This window comes from Culex pipiens, chromosome 1 (genome assembly GCF_016801865.2).
Source record: "Culex pipiens pallens isolate TS chromosome 1, TS_CPP_V2, whole genome shotgun sequence".
Classification (NCBI taxonomy): domain Eukaryota; kingdom Metazoa; phylum Arthropoda; class Insecta; order Diptera; family Culicidae; genus Culex; species Culex pipiens.
The window spans coordinates 130,468,363-130,475,877 of NC_068937.1; the positions used below are offsets into that span (position 1 = coordinate 130,468,363).

The window sequence follows — 7,515 nt, forward strand, 5'->3', positions numbered from 1 at the left end:
ATTTGGAAAAAAAGTTATTTGAATTGATTACTAATACGGACTTCAAGTAGTACATTAAGGAAGAAAAAATGCAAAAAACTATTAAGCATATAGGGTAGTGAAATTATGTCAACTAAATGCAAGTGAAATAAGGTGGAGCCCAAAGAAGTCAAGGTAAGTTAAATGAACTCAAGGTAAGTCAAGTGAAGTTATGTGAAGTCTCCTGAATTAAAGTCGAGTGAAGTCACGTTAATTCAACTGAAGTCAAGTGAAGTCAAGTGATGTCAATTGAAGTCAAGTGAAGTCAATTGAAGTCAAGTGAAGTCAACGGAAGTCATGTGAAGTCTATTGAAGTCAAGTGAAGTTAACTGAAGTTAAATGAGGTCAAGTGAAGTCAACTGAAGTGAAGTCAAGTAAAGTCACGTGAAGTCTCCTGAATTAAAGTCAAGTGAAGTCAAGTGAAATCAATTGAAGTCAAGTGAAGTCAAGAAAATTCAACTGAAGTCAAGTCAAGTGAAGTCAATTGAAGTCAAGTGAAATCAATTGAAGTCAAGTGAAGTCAAGTGAACTCAACTGAAGTCAAGTCAAGTGAAGCCATGTGAAGTCAAGTGAAGTCAACGGAAGTCATGTGAAGCCAAGTGAAGTCACGTGAGTTCAACTGAAGTCAAGTGAACTCAACTGAAGTCAAGTCAAGTGAAGCCATGTGAAGTCAACAGTTATCAAGTAATGTCAAGTGAAGTCAATTGAAGTCAAGTGATGTCAACTGAAGTCAAATGAGGTCAAGTCAAGACTCTGAAGACTATTTTAAACATTCAAAGATAGCTTTAAGGTCATGACCTCCCAACGTTGATAACTAAATCCTGACTCCCACCTCGCTCCAGATTCACCAGAACGCCCAAACTTCTCATATTTCACCCCAAAAATTCCCGTGAATCACGCGCTGCACGTGGCAAAACTCGGATTCTGCGTTGATTTACGTGCCGGAGATTTGGTGCCAAGGCAAATTGCAGCCACCGCCGCCCTCACCCCACAACCTGATACGCTCCGGACCGGATCATATATCCAAATCACGACCGGTTCCACCCCCCACTCTTTCGAACTGGGAGGTCGGGGAAAATTAGAAGGGAGGAACCGGACTGTGGTCTCTCCTCCCAAGTGGGCGGAGGGTCGGAAGCTTTTAGCTCGGCGAGCTTGTTCCGGAGCAAAGTGCGAACCCAGTATCAGTTTCCCATATCTCATCGGAGCTGGAAATGCTGGAGAAAAACAAGCCAAGCTGGCTGCCAGAATGGCAATTTGGATGTTGGTTAGTTTTTTTTTGTATTCTATCATACGGATGTGTGGTTTTTCTTTTTGTCTATCTGGTTCAGGGGCCATAAATTTCCCCATTTTCCAAACCAGCAGACCCGTGCACTAACTCACATGGTGGGAAGTTAGGGTGATCTTGTCTTGGACTATTGTTAAAATAAATAAACAAATAAAAACTAAATTGATAAAGAATATTATAATAATTCTATGAAAAGCAACCAAATTTTAAAAAGAAACTAAACATCAGAAAAGTGCGAAAGATAAACACCCTAACTCTCACATGGTCCGCAAAAACTGGGACGATCTATTTCTCACGCTGCGATGGATGTTGGTCTGGGAGGGGTTGCCCCAGGAAGAAGCTGTGGTATGTTTTTCGACCTCCTCCGATGGTAATAAATGCTGGCGCGAGAGGAAATGAGCACTTTTTCGAGGCGGTTCCGGAGTCGATTTCGTGATTATGCTGCATACGAGCATAATTCCAGGGCTGAGAATCCGCCGCTTCGCTGTGGTGATTTAATTGATGATGGCTCAGCACAAGACGCTGGGAGGATTAAATTATCATGGAAATTTGAGAGGAAAATGGCAGCTGATTTGATTAACTGCGGTTCAAGTCAGGCATAATCAGATGTTTTCTTAAAGGGGTTGCCTACTTTGCCGCAGTTTCCCAAAAAATAGCATAATTTCAGGCTTTTCTTGCTTATTTGAACAGATTGCAAACAAAATTCAAAGCTAAACTTTGCTCGTCAATAACCTTTTTTACACCAAACCGCTTTTTCCAAGTCCTCTGAAATGAATAATTAATCGAATTATCCCTGGAATCGTGCACCGGAAACGGAGGGAAAAAAACACCAACCAGAACATAAAAATAAACGAAAGAAGAAGAAAAAACCCAAGGCCACATCGTCGTTCCCATTTACATGCCGACTGAATAAATTGAGATAAAAGTTTAATTAAGAGGAAGGGGGTGTTTCGGTGTACCTTCCTTTGGTTCGCAAAAGCCGGTGTTGTCACCGTCCTGGAAGGAGGGGGGGAAACAGGCAGAACAGCACCCGGAGCGATTCGTTTCATTTCCTGGCTTCCGCCAGACCGAAACCGTAACGACGACGACGAGAGCATCCTCGAGGACGACGATGCATCTGTGCACAACGTGACCGAAACCGGCGTCGTCGTCGAGGACAGAGCACACCTTTTCGTGCTAATGATGGCATAGTCAAGTACGACAATTTATCTTGATCTTCTAATCAAAGGTTTCTTGCCTCTTTTTTTTTGCGTGCGAGGGTGGAACCGGGTTGGTTGGCAACCGCAGACGCTGTTTGAAATCGAGAAGGGGCTTAAAGATGACGAAAATAGCTTAAGATCAAATTAATATAGAAAAAATGGCCAATAGAACAACAAAACTACACAACAGAACAACAAAACTACGAACAACAGAACAACAGAAGAACAGAAAAACAGAAAAACAGAACAACAGAACAACCGAAAAACGGATTTACAGAACATCAGACCTAAGAAACTTGATTTTTGCAGCTAACCCAAATTTATTGCTTACTATTACGGACTTCAGGTAGTAGTTTATTGAATGAGCTAGTGTAATAGACATTTATAAAAAAGTGAAGGTAAGTGAAGTCAAGTGAAGTCAAGTGAAGTCAAGTGAAGTCGAGTGAAGCCAAATAAAGTCAAGTGAAGTCAGGTGAAGTCAAGTGAAGTCTAGTGAAGTCAAATGAAGTCAAGTGAAGTAAAGTGAAGTCAAGTGAAGTCAAGTGAAGTCAAGTGAAGTCAGGTGAAGTCAAGTGAAGTCAACGGTAGTCAAGTGAAATCAAGTGAAGTCACGTGAAGTCAAGTGAAATCAAGTGAAGTCAAGTGAAGTCAAGTGAAGTCAGGTGAAGTCAAGTGAAGTCAAGTGAAGTCAAGTGAAGTCAAGTGAAGTCAAGTGAAGTCAAGTGATGTCAAGTGAAGTCAAGTGATGTCAAGTGAAGTCAAGTGAAGTCAGGTGAAGTCAAGTGAAGTCAACGGTAGTCAAGTGAAATCAAGTGAAGTCACGTGAAGTCAAGTGAAATCAAGTGAAGTCAAGTGAAGTCAAGTGAAGTCAGGTGAAGTCAAGTGAAGTCAAGTGAAGTCAAGTGAAGTCAAGTGATGTCAAGTGAAGTCAAGTGATGTCAAGTGAAGTCAAGTGAAGTCAAGTGAAGTCAAGTGAAGTCAGGTGAAGTCAAGTGAAGTCTAGTGAAGTCAAGTAAAGTCAAGTGAAGCCAAGTGAAGTCAAGTGAAATCAATTGAAGTCAACTGAAGTCGATTGAAGTCGACTGAAGTCAAGTGAAGTCAAGTAAAATCAAGTGAAGTCAAGTGATGTCAAGTGAAGTCAACTGAAGTCAAGTGAAATCAAGTGAAGTCAAGTGAAGTCAAGTGAAATCAACTGAAGTCAAGTGAAATCAAGTGAAGTCAAGTGAAATCAAGTGAAGTCAAGTGATGTCAAGTGAAGTCAACTGAAGTCAAGTAAAATCTAGTAAAATCTAGAAAATCAAGTAGAGTCAAGTGAAGTCAAGTAAAATTTTATGAATTTAGGTGAAATCAAACGAAGACTAGTTAAGTCAATATACCAAAAAGTTTGGTTAGTTGAATTTAGGTGAATTCAAGAAAAAAACAAGTGAAGTCAAGAGAAAAATGATAACTTTCTCAAGCTCAAAAGTCACACCAGACATCGCAACCTCAGCCATCCTGGTAGTTGCCGTCGTCACAACCGTCACCAAGAGCATTTGTGCACTTTGTGAAGCCAAGCATTCGCCCTGCAGTCACCCCTCGAACCACAAGTCACATAAATGTCTCACGCGCTCTCGTGGCGGCAGCGCTGATGGCAAGTGAGCTTCATTATAGCTTGACGGTTTGAGGTTTTTCTGTCTTCGCCGACACCTCTCAAGTACGGACTTCGGTGGGAAGGAGTCAGCTCTATTGTTTGAAGAGTTGGTGTAGTGTGAAGAAGGGTAAGGTAAGTGAAGGAGTAGGAGTTTCAAGGGTAAGTAAGGTTATTTCTAATTTTATCTGTCAGCTGTCAACTGTCAAACCTGTCAAACAATAGCTTTAAGTACAGTAATCTAGTAAAAGTTTTTTTCATAGAATTGTAAAATGACAAAGGATTCCATAACTAACCAAAGTCCCCTTTTCAATCCCCAAAAACTGACGCAGAACGATCTTGGTCCTTTTCCCTCAAACATCACGCTGCTCCGAGCACACCTAAATAATAAATTGATTCCCAGGACCCGATGACAAATATCGCACCTGTCTTATGGTTTTATGATGAACTTCATCATCGCTTTTGGCCCCAGCCATGAGACACGGTCGTCTGTGTCGATACGGTTTAGGGGGACCCCTCCCCCCTCCTTGTTTTTCTGAAAATGCTAGTTTTGTCGTTTGCTCTTTTGGTTTGTGGCTGTGACATCGACACGGGTCTCCCTCTTTCGATACATGACACAGAGAGGGCAGCACACTAGCACCTACGAAATGCCGTACGAAATGAGCAAAAACGGAACATTCATCATTCAGGGGTACGAATAAAAGTTTTAACAAGTCTGTGGGTGTGGCAGGCCGGCACTGTATGTGTGTGTCACCGTATGTGTGAATGACTGGAATTTCCAACGATGAAGACATTAGTCGACAGCCGGTGTGTCGTCTTCATCGTGTGCGACTACGGAGAAGGCAAATAACTTGTCGTTTGGCACCCATTCTTTATTTAGGCACGTATTGTGACATTAAGTTTAATATTTCAGTATTATTCTGGGACGAGATGACACACACCCGAGTTCATGCGGTGTAGTTTTGTCACAGAACGTTTTTAGAACTCTCCTGTTACTCTAGCGATGCATAAGCTTGGCTTTTGACCGCAATCAGCGCTGCCTACATTCAGGCGTTTAAAGTTTCCAGCTTATTCGAAACAAAGAACTCCTTGACGGCAAGGTCACCCCCCGGGGAGTCACCTTTATAATTAAAAGTTAATTTGAATACGCTAGGAGTGGAACGTGTAGGAGCCTAATGAAATCAAGTGGCCAGCTTTCACCGTAAGGTGCCACACCCAGTTTGACGAGGACGATAAAGCAAGTTTGAGAAATGGAAAAGTCGAAGGTTGGTTGGAGGGGGAGAGCACATCGATTAAAGCTCGCTGGCAGATGTCGGCAAGACTTAATTAATTTTAGGTAATTGATGTTCGTGTAATCTCTGCGTTTTTCCCTACGCCGGTTTCTGGGCACCGTCGAGTTGGGTGAATTTTTATTTTAAATAACACAAAACTTGACGAATTTTGAAAGTTTGTGAACGAATTGCATAAAATGTTGCATGCAACTCGATGCAAAGCTCGATTTTTTCAGCACTCGTCGTATTTACCCAACTTGGCTAATTTTCAAAATGACATCACGCTACGATCGCCAGGACGGCCACGGTCCGTTGAACTTTTCTCAACACCACCCCCAACTCCCTGCTGCTTCCTGTCGCGATTGAAAGCCATAATTCGTCATCCAACAGCAATTAGCGTGCACGGCTGGTTGGCCAAACTAACTAAAAGTCGAGCGCTTGCTTGAGCGATTTCAAAATATTTGCGTCTCCCTGCAGCTAATTGGTTGAAAAAATTCTAAACATTTCTCTTTTCTTCCTTTTACAGGTAAGCTTCAATTTGGATTTGTGAGAAAAAACATCTTCAAGCTCAGGTAAAACCATTCGCCTAAAGTTATGTGACCAACAGGGAAAAAAAAGAATAACAGCAAATCGTTACGAAAATTGCCAATTTCCCAGTAGGAAATCGAGGGCAAACAGGATGGTTGTTGTCCAATTTGCTGGCAAACAAAACTCATTGGCTAGATAATTGCCGATCAATTCCATCAAGTGCCATTTGTTGAACTTGTGTGCTATCGCCCCTGCGGGTAGGCAATGCCGGCGCAAAGTTTGCTCAATCTGGCCGTCCCAAGGGCGTTTTTGTGTTGTGTTTATGTTTTGTTGTTGGAAAATCTAAGCTGTCAAGTGCAACAAAATTATTCCAGACGATTTAATTGGAACTTTTAGCAATTTTGTGAAGACTTCATGAGTTGTTGGCAATTTATTATTTTTCTTTTTTCATTTCAAATATCATTTATCATATAGGATTTTTTGTCCTACGTCTGTACTGAAAATTTTAACGTTTTGAAATTTTGAAGATCTGGCCACACTGTCTAATATTATGTGCACTTATAACTGATGCAAATTTTGAATAGGTTTCAAAAAGGACCAATTGACGATCTGGCAACACTGTTATAAGATTCGAGATTAAAGTGGAACTTATTGAGCTTTTGTTCTTCAAATACTGTAAATTTTCAAGTAGACGACTTTGGGATTTCATTTAATTTTCATTATAAATTTTCTGGCAACACTGCCTTATTTTCTATTGAAGAGAATTTTTAATTTTGATTTTAAGAATGTTCAAAATATAACTAATGCAATAAAAAGCAGATAATTTATGCCTGACAAATCTTGCAGCCCTCTTCAGGACATCAAAATCCCGCTCCTGCACTTCACTCCCACAATTCTTCCTGCTAATTAGTGAACGAGATCACATTAATATTTGTTTAGTTCGCATAAAAACAAACACGACTCTTCTTCTCACTCTCCGAGACATAATGCAACTTTAATGATGCATACATAATGTTATTTCATCGCTTAATGCTCGAATCGTGCAGAGCGTTCTCGCAAAAGTCGACCCAACCCAGGTCAGGTAGCGTCGGGGAAGAACGACAAAAACCCTTTTTTTTGTGCAGCTAGCTAGATTTTTGCCGGCTTCGTGCTCCGGTCTAGATTCACCGCTCCTTGGATCTAGGGCAGAGATGGGAATGTCACCGAGACTTTAAAAAATGCAGGTATTTGAAACTTTCGTTTCTAGTACGGACTTCAAGATTTGAATATTGAGGGCTGAGTATTGACAATTGAAGCTAGAAAGCTGTAGACAGTAAGACAGTAAGACGGTAAGACAGTAAGACAGCAAGACAGTAAGACAGTAAGACAGCAAGACAGCAAGACAGCAAGACAGCAAGACAGCAAGACAGCAAGACAGCAAGACAGCAAGGCAGTAAGACAGTACCGTAAACCGGGGTGACTTTGATAGGATTTCAATTTGTTTTTAGAATATTTTCCAACAGGTAAGTTTTTTCTCAAGATTATTATTTTTAAAACATGTACTGGGGTAGGCCACACAAAGTCCATGCACTATTTCGGAAAAAAAGT

At 41.1% G+C, this 7,515-nt stretch overlaps 1 long non-coding RNA gene across 2 annotated transcripts in view; it reads left to right on the top strand.

Moving 5' to 3' along the window:
- The window catches only part of LOC120421784 (uncharacterized), a 156,910-nt gene extending 150,592 nt beyond the window's left edge, over window positions 1-6,318 (top strand). Inside the window, exon 4 of one of the 2 annotated variants that reach the window (XR_008211746.1) lies at window positions 5,927-6,318. This is a non-coding gene — a long non-coding RNA (uncharacterized LOC120421784). The remainder of the gene's footprint in view (window positions 1-5,926) is intronic. The other variant, XR_008211745.1, reaches the window with a different exon arrangement.
- Window positions 6,319-7,515: the final 1,197 nt, after the last annotated feature.